The sequence below is a fragment of the Diceros bicornis genome, chromosome 19 (assembly GCF_020826845.1).
Source record: "Diceros bicornis minor isolate mBicDic1 chromosome 19, mDicBic1.mat.cur, whole genome shotgun sequence".
NCBI classification, from domain to species: domain Eukaryota; kingdom Metazoa; phylum Chordata; class Mammalia; order Perissodactyla; family Rhinocerotidae; genus Diceros; species Diceros bicornis.
Window position 1 is genome coordinate 43,005,117 of NC_080758.1, and position 22,892 is coordinate 43,028,008.

Here is a 22,892-nt window from a genome sequence, read left to right on the forward strand (position 1 = left end):
TTTACATTTGTGCTTGTCAAATTTCATCTTGTTTCATTTAATCTATTTAAGAATGTTTTAGTCTTGATGTTGTTGTCTAATGTGTTAGTTATCCCACTCAGTTTCCTGTGATCTAAAAATCTGTTAAAGGTGAATTTTTCAAAAATTTGGAGCTCTGTTTGTTTTACATCTTACTAGAAAAAACTTTTTCCACATTTAGTGCCTGTGTCCTTGCAACCATATCCATTGTGAGGACAAGCACTGTATCTATTTTATTTAAGATCTACTCCCAGCACGTGACATGTTTGCCATTTAGTAGCATTGTATAGTATAGTATAGTAGCATCAATACATTGTAGAATACATGACCACTAGTGTGGTATCATCACTCTATATGGTACCCAAAGGTGAAAAGGGTGGAAATGGTTTTGGGGGAAAGATTTGCATTGCTTTTTTCTCCATATTAAAGTGTAGTAGTATCATGACATAGTCTAAAGAATAAAGTACACACATGGAATTCTCATACATTTCTGGCGGGAGTGTAAAATGGAACAAACTCTTTAGAACACTGTTTTTCAGAACCTTGTAAAGCTAAACATATGTGTTGCCTATTGCTTAGGAGTTTCACTCCTGGGTTTATACTCAAGTGATATGAGTACATATGTCCACCAAAAAACACACACGAGAAGGTTTTTAGCAGTGTTATTCATAATGGCCCCAAACTGAAAACAATTCAACATCCATATGACATAATATATCCAGACAGTGAAATAGTATACATCAATGAAAAAATAAACAATTGATACATGCAGCGACTGGGATTAATCTCACAGAAAATGTGTAAAAAGAAAAGTAAGATATAAGAGAGCATATGCTGTATGTTCTGTTTATATGAATTTCAAAAACAGAAAAAAACTGTTACCATTTACCTATTGAGGGTTGTCCACAGGTACCAACAGAGGGAACCACTGGTCCTAGAAATATTCTTGGTCTGGGAGGTGATCACACAGGGAGATAGATATGAGTCTATGTAAAAAGTCATCAAGCTATGTATTTACAACTTGTGTGTTTTACTATATGCAAAGTATACTTCAATTTAAAAATTAAAAGGCAAAATAAAGACATTTCCAGGCAAAACAAAAATGAAAAAGGGATTTGTAGTCAGATAAACCTGGTTATAAATTTTGAAAGTAGAATGGGGATCATGATACTTACTTTACAGGGCTAACACAATGATTGGAGATAGTGTATATGAAGTGTTTAGGCAGTCTGGAATTTTTTATGGGATGAATAATTTGCAGATATACTTATAACCTCTGGGCCAGTGCTTCTCAAGCTTTAATGTTAATCACCTAGAGATTATGTTAAAATGCAGACTCTGATTCTGTAGGTCTGGGATGAGGCCTGAAATCCTGTGTTTTAGAAAAGCTTCCAGGTAATTCCAATGTTGCTTGTCCATGGACCATACTTTGAGTATCAATGGGGAGAAATGAGGATGAATGGGGTTTATCAGCAAGAAACAGGTCTTGATCAAATCCACGTTTTAAAAGATAATTCTGCTAGCAATTTACAAGATAGATTTTAGGAGAAGAAAATGACAAATTCAAGAGAGAGACAATAGGGGCTGGCCCGGTGGCGTAGCAGTTAAGTGCGTGCAGTCACTGCAGCGGCCCGGGGTTCGGATCCCGGGCGTGCACTGACACACCGCTTGTCAAGCCATGCTGTGGCAGCATCCCATATAAAGTAGAAGAAGATGGGCACGGATGTTAGCCCAGGGCCAGTCTTCCTCAGCAAAAAGAGGAGGATTGGCAACAGATGTTAGCTCAGGGCCACTGTTCCTCACAAAAAAAAAAGAGAGAGAGAGAGAGACAATATATCCCTGAATGAGGAAAGGGGAAGGGGACTGGAAAGTGGGAAAAGAGAAATATTTTGCAGAATCATCAAGATTTGGCATTTCATAGAATTTTAGGAGTGATGAGAGCAAGTCATCAAAGACAGCTTGAGATTTTTAGCTTCAGTGACCAGGTAGATAAACATGCCTTAGTTGTAATTATTTTTTCAGATCCTTTTGATTAAAATTGAGCTTGAGAGGAATGGATGTCAAAAAAGTCCTTTTTTTTTTTTTTCAGTCTGTGTCACCTTAGCAGAGAATGAACCAAGGGGAAGTAGTATTGTGGGCAGTTTAAGAACAGTTGTATTAAAGAGGAAGTTATAAAGATGAAAGGTTGTATAAGTCAGTTTTGCTGCAGTATCAATAACCCTAGAAGTCCCATTAGCTTACAACAATGAAGGTTTGTTGTCTCTCTGCTTGGCTCTGCTCCACATGTTTTCATTCCAGGATCTAGGCTGAAGCAGCACACTGTATTAGGAGCAAGAGAGCTGGTGGAAACACGCAATGGGTCTTGAAGCTTCTGCTCAAATGTAGTACAACTCATGTCTATTGTCATGCCATTTTCTAAACCAAGTCCTGTGAATAAGCCTGCTGTCAATAAGATGGGAGCGTACACTTGTCCCACAGGGGCCACTGCAGGTCACATGGTCATAGACAGGGATGTGGAATCCTCTTACAGGAGGAAGTTGAGACAAGTTGGAAGAACAAGGCAATCTACCTCAGGGATGTACCCAGGAAAAGAGCCCAGTTCCTCTGCATCCCCTTTATGCCTACGACCAACCCTAGCTCTGGAAATTTTTTTTTAATTCAACAGCTAAATATGCTCAGCATAAAATCTTTCATTAAAATGAGGTAAAATGGACAGATTTCAATTTCCTCTCTTAATGAGCACTTAAATGTTCCAAACTCTACAGGGGAGGGGAGGAGGAGAAGCCAGGGGTGTGAAAGAAAAACCATTATTAGATAATTAGCCTTGGAGTAATCAAGAGTTGGCTAAATTCTCTCCTGACCTTTGCTATATTTAGTAGGTGTCTTAAGAGAATGGTTGAGCTATTAGATGACCCAATCCCCATGTGCTCACATTATTCAAGTTTTTTGTGCTCTGTTGATTGAAGAATAAAGATACAAGTAGTGTTTTAATTTTCTAGGAATCCTCAATACAGGAAATATCTATATCTTAAAGGAAAATTAAATGTAGATAGCCCATACAGCCCAGAAATTATTTAAAATTTCAAAACTTCCAGGTTGTGTCCATTGATGTTCAGTGCATTGATGAGTTAAATACTAATTACACCAATGAGTTCAAAGAAGAGGTTTTTGCCTAAATTATCTGGATATTTCTCATAAAATAATTGACATCAGTTTGATGATTTGCAAAATAATATCTTCACCCTCTGCTTTGATTCAAAATTTCTCTACCTCTCCATGCATGATCAGAGCATAGTTTCTGAAATTTTTGCTTTTTCAAACCAAGGATAAAGCTATGGTCATGCATATCACCTTTCTTTTATTTTTCAATCATTGTTCTTAACAGGACAAGAGAATGATTCAACAAAGAATGACATAAAAATTGAGGCAGAGTTCCAGAGCTCGTGTATGGAAACGGAAGGTATTGAAACCAGAATATATTGTTATTGGAGAATGAGATAAAACTGTGCGTGATGACTTCTGTATAGACTTGTATGTATGAGTGGTGTGCCTGTGTGTTTTAGGCAATGATTACTAGAGAATGGCAACAGTGTTCTGCTCTGTGTGCCTGTTGAAACTTAGAGGGAAAAAGAAGAACTTTAACTCTTTTCTTTTCTTTTTTTGTGAGAAAGATCAGCCCTGAGCTAACATCCATGCCAATCCTCCTCTTTTTGCTGAGGAAGACCGGCTCTGAGCTAACATCTATTCCCAATCATCCTCCTTTTTCTCCCCAAAGCCCCAGTAGATAGTTGTATGTCATAGTTGCACATCCTAGTTGCTGTATGTGGAACGCCGCCTCAGCATGGCCGGAGAAGCAGTGCATCTGTGCGTGCCCGGGATACGAACCTGGGCTGCCAGTAGCAGAGCGCACACACTTAACCTCTAAGCCACTGGGCCGGCCCCCCGAGAACTTTAACTCTTTATGCATTAGTCACTGTATTTTCTCAATGATTCCAACTAAAACATCCCTGAGTATCCTTCTGTCTCATTCTATTTAGAGCTTTCATCAGACCAAGAAGATGCCACGACTGTGGAGCAACCAGAAGTGATTCCACTAACAGATGACCAAGAAGAAAAAGAAGGTGAAAAAGGTAGGACTGCTCTTAAATTAACCTGTCAAGAATAGAGTTTCTTTGGATTCCGGCCTAGAATTCAACTATCATTTATCCTCATGCAATTGCAGCCTGTAAAGGAACGTTTCTTTAATCCTAAACCTACTTTTGAGAGTAGAATAAAATCTAGAAGTGGCAAAAGGAGATACTTGTAACTGTTTTTTGTCCTTCCAAATAGTATAAAGATGTTTTTACTCATTTAGATTCAATTTAATTTGAAGTTTATAGTATTGAGAAAGCCTATGAGAAACCGAAATCATGGCCTAGATGGATACGAGTCTTAGAAAATCTGAGATGGCTTTAAAACAAATAGATCAACCTTTTGTATTGATTTCATTCTGTCATCCTTCATATGGTAGTGATTAAGGAAGCAATTTATGTAAAATACGCACATTATACAAACCTTCTAAATTGCAAGCTGTGTCGCTAATATTAGGATACAATAATATTGAAAACTGTTAAAACAAATAAGTGAGCATTAAAATGATTTCTGAAGACGTGGGAGGAATGAACACTTCATAAATTTTAAAGCAGTATTTGGGGTAAGAAGCCAATATACTGGAGTAAAGACAGACATCTTTTTAAAAAATCTATTTTAAAAAAGCTATTATCAAAGAAATTTAGCGTTTATTGAAGAACTTGAAGAATTCCATTTTCGAATATAAAGCAATCTCTTAAAAGAAGCTCAAATATGAAATAAAAAATGAAATAATTTGTCTAGTGTACTATATCGTAAATCATGCTGCTTTTAAATAAATGTGTGTTTGCAAAGCAGTTGCAAAGTAATAACTTGACAGGCCTTGTTTACAGAACACGATGATCAATTTTGCTTCCAAATTAAAAGGTAGACATGATCTCAATTGTAAAATCAGGTCAATAGTAACTACAGCTTCCAAATTATGAACTCTTCTTGGCAGGGGCATTCACGCAGTTTAATTACTAAGCCTTGTTGGTGATTTTGACATCATTTTCTTATTTCCACTGTATTTAGAGCACAATATTCTTCCCTGTATATGCCTCTAGTAACCTTTTCTCTATTGCAAATCCTAGTTCAGGCTCATGACACCGCGTTCCTGGCAAGTCAAGTAAATGGTATCTTTGGTGTATTTTATGTCTGACAAAGATAATAGAGAATTGATGCAACCGTTACTTCAGATACAGATACATGGCACTGCTCCCTTCATTGTACTCCTAAAATGTAAAATACACAGTGCTGTGCCTACTGGCTTAATTTATGTACAGCAGAAATTATTTACTTTGTATGTTATGCTTCAAGACATGGAAATGAGGAACGTCGAACAACTGGTACATTTTCCTCTTTTTAACTTGACCTACAAAGAAAGCTCACGTTCAGCATACACTGACATGTTACCCTTCTCCCAGTGGCTTCTCCAGCATTTAGTACTCTTCCAATTACTGAAGAGTTCAATACCCGTTTTTCCCCTCTCCCTTGTAGGATACCAGTCCTCTTCTGCAAATGGTGGAATGGCATGTGAGAAAGAAGGGAGGTCAAACTCTGCTACTTGCTTGTAAAAACTTTGAAGTTGAACTTATTAAAATTTGATGTTTCTCTATAGGAGAGTAATAATGCCTGCGGGCTTGAATTAGAATTTTGCATTCCTTCTTTGCCACAGATACTTCACTTGGCCCTGCCTTGAATATTTCTGTTTAAATTTGAAATAACTTAAAATGCATCACTTTTATCATCTTATTCTTCGCTTCAAAGTAAGAGTTAAAAGCTATTCTGTTACATATATGAAAAGTAACCACAGGAAAATGAGACAGTGTGTGTTCAGGGTGCTGTGCAGTAGCTTGGCCCCCTGCTGACAAGCTGCATGACCTTGGGCAAGTTATTTCACCTTTCAGTGCCTGGGTTTCCTTATCTGTAAGATCGTGATGACAAAAGTACCTGTCACACACGGTCGTGATAAAAATTTAATGAGTTAACACATGTAAAGCAATTACAACAATACCTGGCACTTAGGAGGCACTTCGTACGTGTTTAGTATGTATCATAATTTGATAAATTGATGACAAAGTCAAGAGAACCCACATGTGGAGTTCCTCAAGTCCACTTACTGTCCTTCCTAACTGTTTTGAATCCATGAAAACTCCACATATTCTACATTATCCTTCAGCAACAAGTTGTTCTGCACATTTCATTTTCAGCACCATCTGTGGCAGGCAGTTTCAACGTGCACATTTTACTCTGGAAAGATAGAACAACTAATGAAAGGGCGAGGTGGGAGGCATTTCCCTTATTCATGAAGCCCTTTTTCTTTGTCAAGATCTCAATCTTCTGTTTGAGAAATGCTGATTCAACCATAGTTTCTATTTTTTAAAAAAGGTGCCATTGATTGTTCGTAGATCCACAGAATAGAAGTAGTAAATAAATTCACGGTATTAGAATTTTTCTTTTTGCTTTCTTTTGATTCATGTAGTTATTAAAGAGTCTTGTTTAAAAGCTTTTGAGAATATAGCTCCAGGTTTTGTGTATATTCATAGTGTCTCTTAATGGAAAGTTGCACATACCTATTAAGAATTACTCTTGGGGCTGGCCCTGTGGCTTAGCGGTTAAGTGTGTGCGCTCTGCTACTGGCGGCCCGGGTTCGGATCTGGGCATGCACCGACGCACCGCTTGTCCGGCCATGTTGAGGCGGCGTCCCACATACAGCAACTAGAAGGATGTGCAACTATGACATACAACTATCTACTGGGGCTTTGGGGAGAAAAAGGAGGAGGATTGGCAGTGGATGTTAGCTCAGGTCTGGTCTTCCTCAGAAAAAAGAAGAGGAGGATTAGCATGGGTGTTAGCTCAGGGCTGATCTTCCTCACAAAAAAAAAGAATTACTCTTATCTGCAAATAAAAACCAATGAGCATTCTATTACATTTGTAGGGATATTCTTTACAGTTTTAGAAATATTGGTTCTCTTTTATTTTGAGAATCTTTCTAAGGAGACAGAAAGTGGTTCCTTTCAAAAAATTCCAGACCAGGAAAAATGGGAAAACCTTTTTCTCTCATTTTGTAGCATTCTATAAGATTAGAAAATGTAGATAATCTTCAGGATACATCTTCTATGGCTCCCAGGTGTATGGGCACAGATGTTACAACACTAAGTTTTGAAGTTAGCTCTACCAAAATATGGGTTTTGAAAAGAAGAGAAGATATTCAGCAGAAGTTCATGCTGATAAAATTACACAATAGCACAATGGACATGTCCCTAGGAGACCTGAAATACAAAAATTTCAATAGACATAAAGTGAGGTTTCACATATGGCAGCTTTTCTCATATAGCCACGTTGCCTCTTAGCTTTATGCTTTCCCAGCATGATTTGCAGCACATATGAAATTCAGTAAAATAACATCATTTAGGTTAATAACCAAATGGGAAAGTAATATTATAGGAGATCTCCTCTAAAAAGGATCTCATATTTTAGCATAAAATATAAACCCAACATTAAAATGTTTTTTTAAGATTTTTATTTATAGTTGATTTTAGAAATATTTGACATAAAATCTTAACTGTATCAACATTGTGTCATTACCATATCACATAATTTTCATATGTTTTATTATGAATATATCAGACATTTTCTCCAAGTGTTATATAGAATGTATACATCCCAATTATTTTTCTCATGTCAATTAATAAGTATAATTATTACTGGAATTATAATGGCATAGTAATCCTTTATCTATTTCCCTAACATTGTCCAAAATGTTGATGGAAACTTAAGGTAAATTATGGTCTAAGGTCTTGGAAAAAGATGGATATAGAAAAGCATGCAAGTAGAAAGTGAAGTGCAGCCAGCAACAAGGATAAATTATCAGTCCTTAGGCTCATGTTTTGTCCTCTGACAACAGGACCGTGTAACAAAGTGTACAGAGATCCATGGCTTCTAGCTCTGGCTATATGATTCCTGGCAATTCTTTAACTTCTATGAATCCCAGTTTCTGGAGAAGTAAGACAAGGGGCATGAACTCAATAATGCAATTATTAGGTTCTCCAATTTTATAAATTTTCTCAGAATACCAGCTCTGAAGAACTACATTCTTGGTGAAGCAAGAGATGAAGACATGGGAGCCAATGGCCATCAATACACTGAGAAAGCTGAAATCATAGGTTTTACTCAGTTTTATTTATTGTGTTCTATTGATAAAAATGCAGAGGTGCCCTAGACCAGACAAAAAGATCAGCCCGATTAACCATAGTTTATTTCAGGACTTAACCAATAATTGGACAGCTAATTATTCCCTGGAGATACTTTAAATGGGGAAAAATGCCTTTTAGCTCAAATTAGGTTTACTCATAAACTTTGCTCAGAACCAGGCTGGATGGATTTCCGTGACTGTCTTTCTTAGTCCACATGGGAAACATCCTTTCTTGCAGCTCCTCTGGCCACTGTTTCATCTTTCAGTGAACACATAGTTAGTGAACCACTTTCTATTCTGCTCCTACCAATCAAATCCATTTGAGATTTATTTTGTCTACAAAGCACCACTACACAGCCCTTGGTGATTTCCATTATTGATGGGATTCTTACATCGCTGACAGAGCCCTTTTCTCTCTACTTGAAAAGCAGCCTCCACACTAGGATTGCTCAACACAAAGACATTCCATGATATTCAATTTTCAAACTCCAGTCTGCATTCTTTGCTACAAAGAATCACAGTTTGGGCATATTTTTGATTCAGGCAAGATGTTATATGAAGTTGCATCTTAACTAATTAACTTACTGGAACTATATTTTCAGAAGGTCTTTATATCTCATCTTTTCAAACGAAATCAACTTTAGTAATGCTGTATATTTCACATTAGCAGCACTATAATTTAGGTTTTCAGGGCAGTTTCATTTTCAAATGGTTTCTTCTGCTGTTGGCCTTCTTTCCTAATCATATTTTGTAGCTGGAACTTGTCAACCAAAATTTTGTTTTAGGATACAAGATAAATTAATAATGCTGGTCTCTGTTCAGGTTTTATGAATATTTTTAAGTGTTTAATGAAATTCCTTGTATTGGTTAAATACATTGAACAAAAAAATTATAAAGTTTTAAGCTAAATTACTTAGTTTTTCTGCATTTCTATATGTATGCAATATATATAGATAGAACTAGTTCATTCAAATTATACTGTATAAGATAAGAAGATATAATTTTTATATTCACATTTAACATGATTTTTTAAAATTTATTTTTAGAATGCTAATCTTCATGTTTCTCTATCAAATAACAACATAACTAACCTATAATTTTAAAGTTAAAAACCATAGAAGAATGCAAAGTATATTCGCTGCTACAATAATAATTTTGGTTTCCATAGTGTGTATGTGTATGTACGTGTGTAAATTTAAACACATAAATTTCACATGGAGCTACCCAATAAGGAAGTATATATCAGGCCTCTTGAATGTGGCCAGATCCTCCAGCTGGCTGTGATCATCTTGTCTTTTAAAATTAAGATAAAATTGCGCTGAACTTCATTTTACATGTTAGGGGGAACCTATGGTCCTTTCCAATATCTCTGAGAATTCTTTGGGATGAGGATTATTTCTTCTAATCTCAGGCTCCAAGTTCCTGCCTCTGATGACTTCTCACTTCAGCCTGTGTCTTTTCTTTTCATCATAAGCTGTCTCTGATCCTCACGGTGCCTACCACTCAGACTCCCCTTCTTGGACACCTCTCAGCCTTTCACTCCCTGAGATACCACGAACCCGAGGATACGTGCAGGCTTAAGTGAACGTTAGGATTGAAACCTGTAATTGTTAGTCCATCCCCATCTGGGGAATTTTCAGAGACCATCTCTTCTAATAAGTCTCTAGCATCTAGCTATGTTCCTAGATCCCCTTTGTCTTTTTTAAATTTCTCCCTTCCCTAACTTCCCAATTTCATTTACAGTTTAATTTTGTATCATGCCTAGGTCTGGTCTTGCTCTGAGGCATATGGCAATGTGGCTTACCAAAGTAATTTGCAAAGACAAAATGTGAATACATGTAAAAGATTTTATTTAAATCATTAATTCATGAGGGGACCAGTAAGATGTTAAAACTGGTTCAAAAAAGAATTTATATATATACACATACAATCAGGAACACTGAATATATACACACATTCACACATACACACACTATTCAGGAGTACTGAGATTTGAAAGAGTGGTTAATATCATATAGGACAATAAAATGTATTCTTTCTTCCCCACCAGACAGAATACATTTGCACTGCTATGAATAAGTCTCATTTTTATTACTACAAGTTTTCTACAAGTCAACATTTACTCCTACAGAAATGGAAAATAGTCTAGTTGATAGAAAGTTAGTCAAAGGAATAACACTCCTGTAGAATCAGATAATCCCAGAGAGTATGCTGCACAACACCCAGCATTCCACCAAAAGGACACCCAGGGATCTCTTTTGTCCACTGTCAAGTCTTAGACAATTTTTCTTGACAGTATGCTGAACGTAAAACTGTCATTTTTACCCTTTTTTTTTTCCATTTCACTGAATTCATCAATGTTAGCTATTTGACAGGTTTCACAGGCAGTGACAAAATATCAAGGCAGAATTAGGGTAGGGTAGTAACCTCTAATTACATCTCTAAGATTGTAGTTTACTTGCTGTCATTTTGTGCTGAGGGCTGCTATTCTACATATACTGTAGATGTACACATACTGTGGCTGTAGACATACTTCTAAGATACCTCAATTGTCAGATGCACCATCATTTTATGTATCATTAAGAATTTTTTTTTAACTTTGCCAGTTAAAGTAAGATACAATGTTTTCTTATCATTTAGGCTTTTTATTTTATAACTATTGAAATAACGATTGAACAAGACAGAATTTTATCAAAAATAACTTTTGAGATTACATAAAAGGAAATTTATTAAATAAATCAGTGAAGGTATTACTAAAACTTCATCAGATTCATGGTCCTACTTCTAAATCACTTTCAATCAGAGTCATCAATATCTGTTTGTTTCATACACAGTGTCCTCTGTGCCATTAAACACTTTGATAGTTCAGAATTTGAAAGAATCCATAAAGGAAGTAAGTCTTTGGCACAAAGCTTATGTCTGTCTTGCGTTATGTAGAGCTGCCTACTTTTTTTTGCATCTACTTAGAGACAGTTGCTAAACACTTCTGATTTACCACCTCCCCAACCCCCTCCCTATTTCACTATTATTTTCAGAGATTTTCATCCAAGCCATTGAAACCCATTCTGCAAGTTTTGGTACTTCTGTTTTTGATGTTGGTACATTATGGATATAGTCAATTTCACCATGATGTCCTGGCCAACAAAAATTTTACAATTCACTATTTCATAGATTTTAAGACGTGAAAACAATGCACGATAGTATAATGAATAGATTTATTTCACAGTGCAAACTACACTGAGCCTAGATAAGGAAAACTTAATTACTGGTAATATAATCAAGTTATTTTTTTCCCACTAGCTCATAAATCTGACTAGAAGTGGGATTCTTGCCAGCACATTGGTACACCATTTCCTACTGCATATCACATAATGGAAAGTCATAAGTTGTTTCATTCATTCATTCATTCATTCAATCAACAAATACTTATTGAGCACCTAATATTGTTGTATATAGTCAATAAGGACCATATACATATTACATTTATTGCACTCTGCTGGCTTTTGGTATAGGATTCATATGGAATAGTGGAAAAAAACATAGGAAATATGAATTTTATGTCTGTAAAATTAAGCAAACTATATAATATAAAGTTTGCTTATATACAATGTATATGTATTTTGCTTATTTTATATATGTGATTTATATGTGCAAATCATACATATGATATATTACTATATGTAATATATTTTACTTATATATATTTTTTTACCTATTTTGATATACATAATTCATGTTTCCTCTGCTTTTTTTTTTACTATTTTATATGAATCCTGTACCAAAGGAAGGTGTGTGTGTGTGTGTGTGTGTGTGTGTGTGTGTGTGTGTGTGTGTATTTCATAGGGTTAAGATTCAGAAGATCTGATTTTTAGTTCTGGCTTTGACGCTAACTATCTATAACCATGAATAATCTGCTTAAGCCTCTAGGATCCTCAGTTTCCTCTTTAGTGAGAGATGTACTTATCCTCATGCTTCTTAGAGTTGTTGAAAAGATGAAATAAAACAATATTTGAAGAATGATCTGTGGCCTCTACCAGGGGTCAGCAAACTACGACCCACAGGCCAAATATGGCCCGCTGCCTCTTTTCATATGGCTTGTGAGCTAAGAATGGTTTTTTAAGTGGTTGGAAAAAATAATAATAATAATTTGTAAGACGTGGAAATTACATTAAATTCAAATTTCAGTGTCCACAAATAAAATTTTATTAAAACACACAAAGCCTAAAACATTTACTATTTGGCCCTTTGCAGAAAAAAATTTGCCGACCCCTAGTCTATAGCATATGTGAATATAGCCCCAATTACCCTGAATGTGAAACCCCTCATTTTCATGCGGGAACTCCTAAATTATGCAGTCTTTATCAATACACACAGACATATATGCATGCATATTTCACTACTACTGGGAAAACAGGTTTGTTCCCACAATGCCCTGCCCCTCTGTAGGTACAATGTTTGCTCTGTCCACAACCTTCCTCAGGCCGGTGGATTGGAAAAAATAGCTCCCTCTGATGTCAACCTCCACTAGAGGCATCCTGAAGCAGCATGTCTTGGGCCACAAGCATTTGAGGCTACAGATGGTGTGAAGTCATCCCTACTGCCTCTGACTTGGCCTTGTTACCTGGCCAGACACATTTAGCTTGGCTTTTTTTCCCTTAGAATAAAAATTTAAGTTTCCTTTAAACACATTTTTTGCCATTGGATATAAAAGGGGGTTTCACCTACTTACCAGTAAACTGATCTTTGATTTCTATGAGTATACTACAAGTGAGACTTGCATTATGACTGTGAACTAAATGTCATAATCATAACCATTTTTACGAAAGACCATCAAGGTGACAGAACAGACAAACGAGGGACTAATCTATAAAGTGAGTGGGGCACACAAAGATTGTAATAATATGGATGTGTAATTATGTTCATTTACATATTTTGTTGTTAAGACCAAAATATTGTCAACCCAAATTTTAACGTATAAACTTAAACTCAGATATTGGTTGTAGTATCTGCTTTCAAAGACCATAGAAGTTCAATATCTATTTAAAAAGGTTTAAAAAAAAAAACAGCCACAAACTACTATGTCATATATATTGGACAAAATATTTATTGTACTTGGGTTTAAACTTCACTGCTTCACTTGACTCATCAGAGGAAGGAACTTCCAGACCCTATTGGTTGTACAAAAGGTATATCCATTCTGATTTGGATTTCAAATTTAAGTGCTACTTTTCTCTCTATTTTAGAAGGAAGTTCAATTTCTCTTCATTACTCTTTTATACTTCAGATGCCTTTATCTCAGCACAATATGTAAAGAACAGGTGGTATAAGGAGTATTTTGAATGTTAATTATTTTTTTCCTTTATTTCACTGTGAGGATTTACCTTTCAATGTGTTTTTATAATCAAGATGGAAAACAATTAGGGAGCTTGCTGCTCGAATGTTTCACTACATTTATTTTATGACATCTGCTGCAATGATTAAAAAAAAATAGGAAAAGGGAAGTAGGCATTTTAATAATAGCAAGGGGTTTGGGTTGATTGTATACAGTTGCTTTATTTCATTGTGAATCTTCAAAAGAAATGTTGAGATGAATCAGTCATGTTTCTAACCAATAAATACCATCTCGTTGTTAGAGCTAACATTTTTGACATAGAAGCACATCTGCTCATTTTTCAGAGATGTCATCATCGTTTATTAGCCTTGGATTTTAATTGAAGCTAATAAAAAAAAAACCCTGCAGGGAAATAGGAATGAAAGGGAAAAAACTGGATATTTCTTCTTAAAGACATATTTCAAAGGAGAATGTTCCTTTTCCATTTATCATATTTAGTTTTTTCCTCAAATATACACAAAGTTTACCTGTCCTTCATTTTTCATGTACTTTCTAATATAGTTTATAAAATAATAATGTTCAGGATTAAGAGGTGCATGGTCCATAATAAGATGACAAATAATTTCAAGGTAAGGGAGTACTTTTCAAAATTGATATAGTCATTTCATACTGCATTACATTACTCTTGTTTTTCCCATTAACAAAATATTAGAGACAACCTTATGCAATCAGAACATAAAACTTGCATAAAATATAGTAATTGTATCTAATTAGATAGAATAAATAATAGACAAGATTAATATAGATATAATGTGTATGTCTGTGTGTGTGTGAGAGAGAGAGAGGCAAAGAGAGAGACAGAGAGAGGGAAACAGAGAGAGAAAGAGATTGTGAGTCTGAGATTTGAAGATGCTATGTTGCTAGCTTTGAAGATGGATGAGGAGGCCATGAGACAAGGAATGCAGGCAGCCTCTAAAAACAGGAATAGATAAGGAAATGGATTGTTCCCCAGAGCCTCCAGAAGGAAGGAAACTCTGCCAACACTTTGATTTTAGTCCCATAAGACCTATTTCAGACTTCTGTTCTCCAGAACTGTAAGATAATAAATTTGTGTTACGTTAAGACACTAAGTCTGTGATAATTTGTTACAGCAGCAATAGGAAACTAATACATTACCTCTCGACATGGTTTCTCCAAAACATGGTGAAAAATTCAGGCTTGTCTTAATAGATCCCCAGAGAAAAAGAGGCTCCAATATCTTTCCATGTTCTAGTTGGAAATTACCATAAAGTTATCCCTTCTTCTACAATCTATGCTAAATTAGGCAGCATTTTTATTGTCATGACCCATCCCTTTTTAATGTCAGTCTCTGTTGGTTGCACAACTGGAATTTAATTCAGGTAAATCCAGTCACTATGGCCACAGTAAGTGCTGATGGAATAGTTATGCAGCTCTAGGAGAGCAGAAGAAAAGGAATTACGGGCATTAGGGAAATGAAGGAAGGGATGTGAGAAGGAAAAAGAAAGAAATGAAAGATACAGGAAGAAAGGAGGGAGAGAAAGAGGAAGGATTGAAGGAAGAGAAACAGTTGGTTTCTCTTTTCTGGGCTGGGAAAAATAATTATTAAGGTAAGTATCCAACCAAGACTTCTTGGAAATGGAGGAGATATAAAATTCATGTCCAACAAACTTTCCAATTTGGCTCTTCCTGACTGAGTGATACCACAAAACAAGAATAGAGAACTTCTTGACCCTAATAGTTTTCTAATAGTTTAAGGCCAAACTGACCACAGCATAGATGATATGTTATCAACTCTGTGTACAGTGACTCTGTATTTCTCTGTAATTCTGTTTAAGAATTAGAATGTTTGGGCCGGCCCCGTGGCTTAGCGGTTCAGTGCGTGCGCTCCGCTACTCGCGGCCCGGGTTTGGATCCTGGGTGTGCACCGACGCACCGCTTCTCCGGCCATGATGAGGCCGTGTCCCACATACAGCAACTAGAAGGATGTGCAGCTGTGACATACAACTACCTACTGGGGCTTTGGGGAGAAAAAAAAAAGGAGGAGGATTGGCAATAGATGTTAGCTCAGAGCCAGTCTTCCTCAGCAAAAGGAGAAGGATTAGCATGGATGTTAGCTCAGGGCTGATCTTCCTCATAAAAAAATTAATTAATTAAAAAAAAAAAAAGAATTAGAATGTTTGTTAAAAACAGATTCCTGGACCCAACCTCCAAAGATTCTGATACAGTAGGTCTTGTTAGGACTGGGAATCTGCACTTCTAACAAGCTCCCAGGTGATGGTGATGCTATTGGTCTGTGGACCACATATTTGAATGGCACCACTACTCTAGTATGTTGCATCCAAATGTAGAGCATTCCTTTTGAAATTCCCTTAGACCTTTCCCTCTGCCTTATTTTTGTTGGGGGGTGGGGTGTTTGAACAAGGCAAAGATGATAGATAGATAGATACATACATACATACATACATAGATGATAGGTACATAAATAGAAAAATAGATAATATAGAATATACCCCTTCTCAGTAGATCCAAATCACCTGGAAGCCTTGTTACGGCATGAATTTCTGGGCCCTATACCTTGAGTTCCTGATTCAGTAGGTCTGGGGTGGCAGACAGGCAAGAGTTTTCATTTTTAACAAGTTCCCAGGTGATGCTGATGCTGTTGGTCCAGGGACCACACTTTGAGAACCACTGACAAAGCCCTCGTTCGTTATCCAAATCAGCTGACTCACATCAGGCACCATGGGAGGAGATGCTTTTTTAGCATCATTGTGGATTCCCAGGACCAGCAGCTGGGACACTGGACATTATAGTAGCTGTGGGAAGGATGAGGACCTCTTCCCAACTTGAAGCCCAGTATGTCTGAGCTCAGCTGCCCCTAAGCCTCTCTTCCCACGTATGTTCTCTTTGTGGTCAGTGGCACAGTGCTTCCCTCCCACAGAGGTAGGTCTGGGAGGCGATGTGAAAGAGGGAACAGAGACTGTGTGCTAGGTTAGGAGGGTGCAGAAGAGGGCTGAGTTTGTCCATTGGAAAGCAGACCTGGGGTACTCCAGCGGCATCCTGAGTATACATTTGAGTTGTGTATCTGAACAATGTGTTCACTACTGAAGGGTCATTCCTTTCCTGGTTTTGATGAAAAGAAAATAATGAAGATAAAAAAAATTTTCCTGTCATTTTAGTAGTTTTACCCATCTTCAGACACAGAAGCAAGACAGAGCAACATGAAAGAAAATGGCATTCCCTCTGCAAAGGTTGAAAAAAAGGATAAAAATAGGATTTGGGGCATAACTGCTGCTCAACTTGCCGGAGTCACCCTACACAAAGTAAAAATAAACTCTGATTTAGCAGTCCCCTATCTGATTTAAGTCAGTTTGTCTTCCAAAATCTAACATTTTCTCAGCTGAATTTGAGGAGATTAGTTATTTTAAAAAAATAAAAGGAGAAACTGAACAGGGCCTTTGGAGCAACACACATAAGCTGTTTGCCATATTGAATCAACACCTGGGGCCTTGATTTGAAAGCTAAATGCAGGCTGTTCACCTGGATGGCCAAGTATAACAGAAGCAACTGTCTGGCTGACAGCAATCAGAGAGAACACGCTTCGCCGGGGCTCCATCTGAAACTGCCTTTGAGCATCACAGATAACCTGAAAAGAAGTACAGCGGTTGTTTTGAAACCTAATTCCAATTTAGGGTCATGTCTTTCTCTCCTTTCCGTGAATTACCTGTGATTTCTAATTAGAATCACTTTTCTAAACCAAGCTGACCTAATTCCCCTTTCTCCCTCAAAAATGTATCCCTTTTTTGGTGTCGAGGTTTGGCTTTGCTTATTCCCTAAGCACTGTTGTTGCTTAGTCTTCTGAGCTTGCTTGGCCTGCCTTTCCCCACACTCCAAGCAGTAATAGTCTCATTGACCCAGTAATTAAAGAAATCCTGTACCTTTCCACTCTGGCTAGCTGCCCTCTTTCTTTCCCCCTATTGTTCTTGTAGGAACACCACCAGCAGATGTTTAGAGATTTTTCACCCTTTCAAAAGCTTTATATTTTTCCCATCTCATCAAGCATATCTCAGCCAAATGTAATTAGCTCAAGGCTTTTGAGTCCTAACGGGAGATCAGTTAAAGACCTGAGCAATTTCAATAAAGAGCTTGAAAAGCGAATCCTGGAAGGCTACACACAACCACAGGAGAGCCTCTATTTAGAAGCAAAGAAGGCTCTCCTTCTCCCCATCCCTCCTTCTTTTGGCGTTTTAAAGTCTCAGAATATTCATGAGGCCCTCAGGGCTTTGGAGCTCTATTTGAACTATTATTGGGTAGGTGGGATATTTAAGCTCACTTCAGCGAGGTCAGTGTTTGGTTCCTTTTAATTGATTTCAGTCAAGGGACGCTTTTTGGGTAGCCCTAAGTTACTCCCAAATGGCAAACAGTTTGTTTGCTAAATCTCTTAGCCTTTTCATTCGGTTTTATATCCTCTGGTTGTTGGAAACTAGCTAGTAAGCCTTCTTTGTAGTTCCAAGCATTTAATATGAAGGCTAAATTAATTAACTGCAATACAGATTTGCCCCCACCTTTGAGTGGTGGTGAACCCCCTTCATTTCTGAAGAGCCACATATATTGCTGCAGTTGATCCCACAGCCCAAGCCCTTTTTCCCCATACTTGGGAAAAAGCAAGTTTTTGAGATCAAATTAAATTCTATTTTTATTGAAATGGAGTGAAGTAGCGCTTAAGTATGTGAAGCACAGATTTTTCGTGGGATGTTAGGAGAGGGGCATGGGCTCCCCCTTGAATTTGTGATGCATATTTTCCCCGAGCACTCAAGTGGGAGGCTCTGAGCCTCAGGTGTTGGGTAGTAGGATGATTAAGTGTGTTCTCCTGTCAGTTTCTCATTACCAAGATTTGGGCAAAAGGGGAATTATTCTTTGTAAATCCACTACCATCTTTTTCAGATAAAAGGAGCCAATGCCAACATTTGATTAGAATGACTTTTTTTTTGTCTCAAGTGAGCTAATCAGTTTCTTTTTGAACACTGATGCATAAATATGGATATGTGCCTATAATGAAGATTTTATATATGTGCCACAACTTTAGAGGACATTACAATCACAACTTAGTGGAAAATTCCTTTTAAAACGTGGGACGTGTGTTCTGAGCCGTGTTATGCCATGGAGTAGGCTTGAAAAGCAGACCCCAAACACTTATGAATTAACTTGTTGTCTCCAAAATATGACAATGTTTGAAGTACAAATTGACTTACAAAAAGATATAAGCAGGGTGCAAGTTTTCTGTAGGTAGGACAAATAAGAACTTGGTCTTTTATAGATGTTTTTTATAAATGTTAGTTTTGCATAAAAGAATGAAAAATTAATTACAGTAACGCTGCACTGTTATTGCTTTGACTACATTAGGCCCAAAGAAACTAGACTATCCCAGCCAGCAGCACAGTTCTGAATCACAGAAACTAGTTATATGGGTGCAGAATGAGTAAGACAAAGGGGGAAGGAAAAGAAATTGCTGACAAGACTTTCACTTTATAACAAGATAGAGAGAGGCACAAGGACGATTAGCGAGCTTGATGTTCAGAAAATATCTTCTATAGAGTTCCTTATGCAACAGTTTTGCCATTAGCCAGAGTGCTATGGGCAGGATAATGTTGGTATATTCCGTTTTCCAAATAACTGATGCTTAATCAGAAAACTTTTGGGGCCAGTTATCATTATTTTAGAAATTTCCAAAATGATATTTATTTTCCTCTATTTTGAAGATACAGAAATTAAGGGTGTGAGGAGTTAATGTACTTGGCCAGGGTCATACCTTTAGTTGGTGGAGCCAGAATGTGACATTTGTTGTCTAAGTTGTGGCCCAGCATTCTTTCCACCCTACACTTTTCCCCTATAAGCTGCCCTGAGAGGTTGTGCCTGATGGAGTATGATCTCAAGGAGGTGTCTGCTGGATTTCAGCTTAGCTCCTTCCTGAAATGGTAAAATCGCCCTCCTATAAATCTTGGAGTTGGGGCCGGCCTGGTGGCTTAGCGGTTAATTGCTCGCGCTCTGCTACTGGCGGCCCGGGTTCGGATCCCGGGCGCGCAGCGACGCACCGCTTCTCCGGCCATGCTGAGGCCGTGTCCCACATACAGCAACTAGAAGGATGTACAACTATCTACTGGGGCTTTGGGGGAAAAAAAAAGGAGGAGGATTGGCAATAGATGTTAGCTCAGAGCCCGTCTTCCTCAGCAAAAAGAGGAGGATTAGCACGGATGTTAGCTCAGGGCTGATCTTCCACATAAAAAAAAAAAAAAAATCTTGGAGTTGGAATTGATCTTGGAGGTCACCCAGTTTAACCTCCCACCCTGATGCACAAAGACCCCATTCCTTGCTGGTGGATGCTGTAGCATCTGCTACAGGACATACATGATGGGGAGCTCCCTACCATTCATAGCGGTTCTTCCATCCTCCAGTGCTTCTGAGTGTTCAGAAATGGACTTGACTTGCCTGTAGCTTCTGCTCATTCATCCCAGTTCTGCCCTGCACAGGGAACTGAAATGAGCTTGTCCCATACGGTAAGAGCCCCTTGAGTATTTGAAGGAAGTTTGCAGAGCCACCTCCTGTATCTTCTTGTTATTCACTTAATTCATTCCTTACCTATTCCAAACAGCCCTCATATTACAAGGTTTTCAAACCCTTCATCATCTTGGCTGCATACATCTAAGCAATCTAGATTTGCCAACTTCTCTCTCAAAACATGGATATAGAATTGCACACAATGATCCTTCTTTGTCAAATCAAAAGCTAGAGATTTATTTTTAAAAGAAACTGCTTCAAGCCCTGGCAACTCTGTGTATGAACATCTCCCTGGGTGAGATGATGAAGTATCTGAGCAATGAGTCTAAGAGCCAGCCTGATTCTGCAGCCAGACTCTCCGGGCTTGCAGGCAGGCTCTTCTCTAATGGGCCATGAACAGGGCCATGAACCCTGGACTTGGTTTCCCCAACTGTAAATGTGGATAACAACAGCAACTACCTCAGAGGATTGTTTATAAGGATAATATGATTTAATATGTGTAAAGTTCTAGCAATAGCTCCAGACACATAGTAAACTCTTAACCAACATTAATTATTGTTATCATTGTTCTGAACAGAAGCCCATACTCCAAACCAAGGAAAATCCTCACATTTCTGTGATGACCAGTGAGAAACCTAAGAACTGTAGGAACACCCAATTAAATGTTACCTTCTGCTCTATAATTACTGGGCTAATCTACTGCCTTAGTCCCTACAAGCACAGTGTGGGACCACAAGGGCACCCTCAGAGGCATCCAGCTCCTTTCATCCTCCATATGTGCCCCAGCTACAAGCCTAGTAGTTTTCCTTTGGATGCTGACATCTTTGATGGTAAGAGACCTCATTAAAGGGATGTAGCTGATCAAGACAAACACCCTGCAGCCCTTGGCTTCTGGCAGATGTGCTATGTCATGAGAATGCATCTGTCACAGCTGGTTCTGTCCCCATGCAGAAATGACAGGGCCATGCAAACAACTCCAAAATCTGGCAAAAATGGGCCTGCAAACTTAATGAATAAAACATTAATAGAGGTAGATCTATGTACTCCCAGTGACATTGTTTTTACTTAGACACCAAATAGCAAATGCTGCAGCATATATAATACGACGGTCATAATCGTGGTTGACATTTGTATAGAAACCTGGCAAAACAGCGACATAGGAGCATGGAAACAGCTATCCCTTAGCTTGGAGATTTAAAGTTTCAGGACTTATCATTAATTCCATTCCTTTACTCATGTTCTTTGTTATGGGGTTTTATATTTACTAGAACTTTTTCCAACTCTTGCTATTGTAATCAAAGCATATAGTAAAGCAGGAGACAGAAACGACATCCTCTGCCTTGCTCTGTATTATTCCCTCCACTGCCCATCCTATGAAGAAACTCAAAATCCCCAAAGAAGTCACATTCTCAGAGAGAAGTACTGAATTGAGGATAAATATAAATTTGGATTCTGGCAAATCAGTAACTGGAAGGAATTGCTGAGTGAGGCAGTGATAACTCTTTTTAATCCTTCCAGGTCATTCCTGATGGGTTTAATCTTAGACTATAATGACAGATGTCCAATTTTTCTCCCCACTGTACTTGATTTTAAATGCCAGAGTTGAGGTTCTTGCTTTATATAAGGTACATTATTGATGGTGTCTTAATTATTCTTAAGATTATTAATGATTATGAAAATCTCACCTTAGAAAAAGACGAGAGAAAGAGAACCAGATGGGCCTGTGATGCAGGTCCTGGTGCATTTGGGTCACGCAGCAGCGCCACACAGCCTACCTGCAGAGAACTGACCTTCAAAGTCTCTTCTCGGCAGGGCTCCCACAGGACAAGCATCTTGTGACACTTTATGCTGGGTACAGAATCTCACAGGCACTCACCTCTTATCTCAGCATATGCCAGTGACCACAGCCACAAAGACCAGGGGACAGAATATAAAAGAATGGTGCTTTGTCTTCTTACCATTTTATCTTATTTTCCCTCTAGAATTTATATTTTGTACCAAGCATATTGTGACAATAAAGGCAGTTCTAGAGAATGGGGAAAAATAGCGCTATGACATTATATCAAACTGCTTGGGGCTTTACCCTCTTTAAAGTGTGTTCGTGTTTTCAGCTACAAGGAAGTTTCTGAAAGCCCTCGTGGGCTCCTCCCCATATCTTCCAAGTGTGCTGCTCCTGGGTTATGGTCTTTGGGGTTTTTAGGAGCTTAGAGGATGAGAGTTATGTTGGGAGACTTAGCATCTCCTCCATCCCTCGTGGGGAATAGACTAGAAGCCCCTGGCAATCACTTTCCCCCAATCACATTTTTTGGCCCTATGAATCCAGATTCCTCATGATTTAGATTCTGGCAAATCAGCTACAGGAATAAAAGCAGCCAGATGAGGGAATACAGACTTGGGAACCCAGAGACAGGGACTGTACCCTCTCAACACACAATTTTATATGGTCTTATCAAAACCTTTTGTCCCAAATGCCATTCACTCTTTACAAAACCAAGCCAGTCCTTTTCAAATGGCAGAAATGCATGTTAAATATTTCACAAGCTGTGAGGAAAAGCTTCCCTGAACAAACCAAACCCATTAAGCTTGGGACTTTGAGTATCTCACCCTAAGTGGAAAATAAGATGTTTTGGGTCAACTTGTGCTGGTCCCATGTTGCTGGGCCAG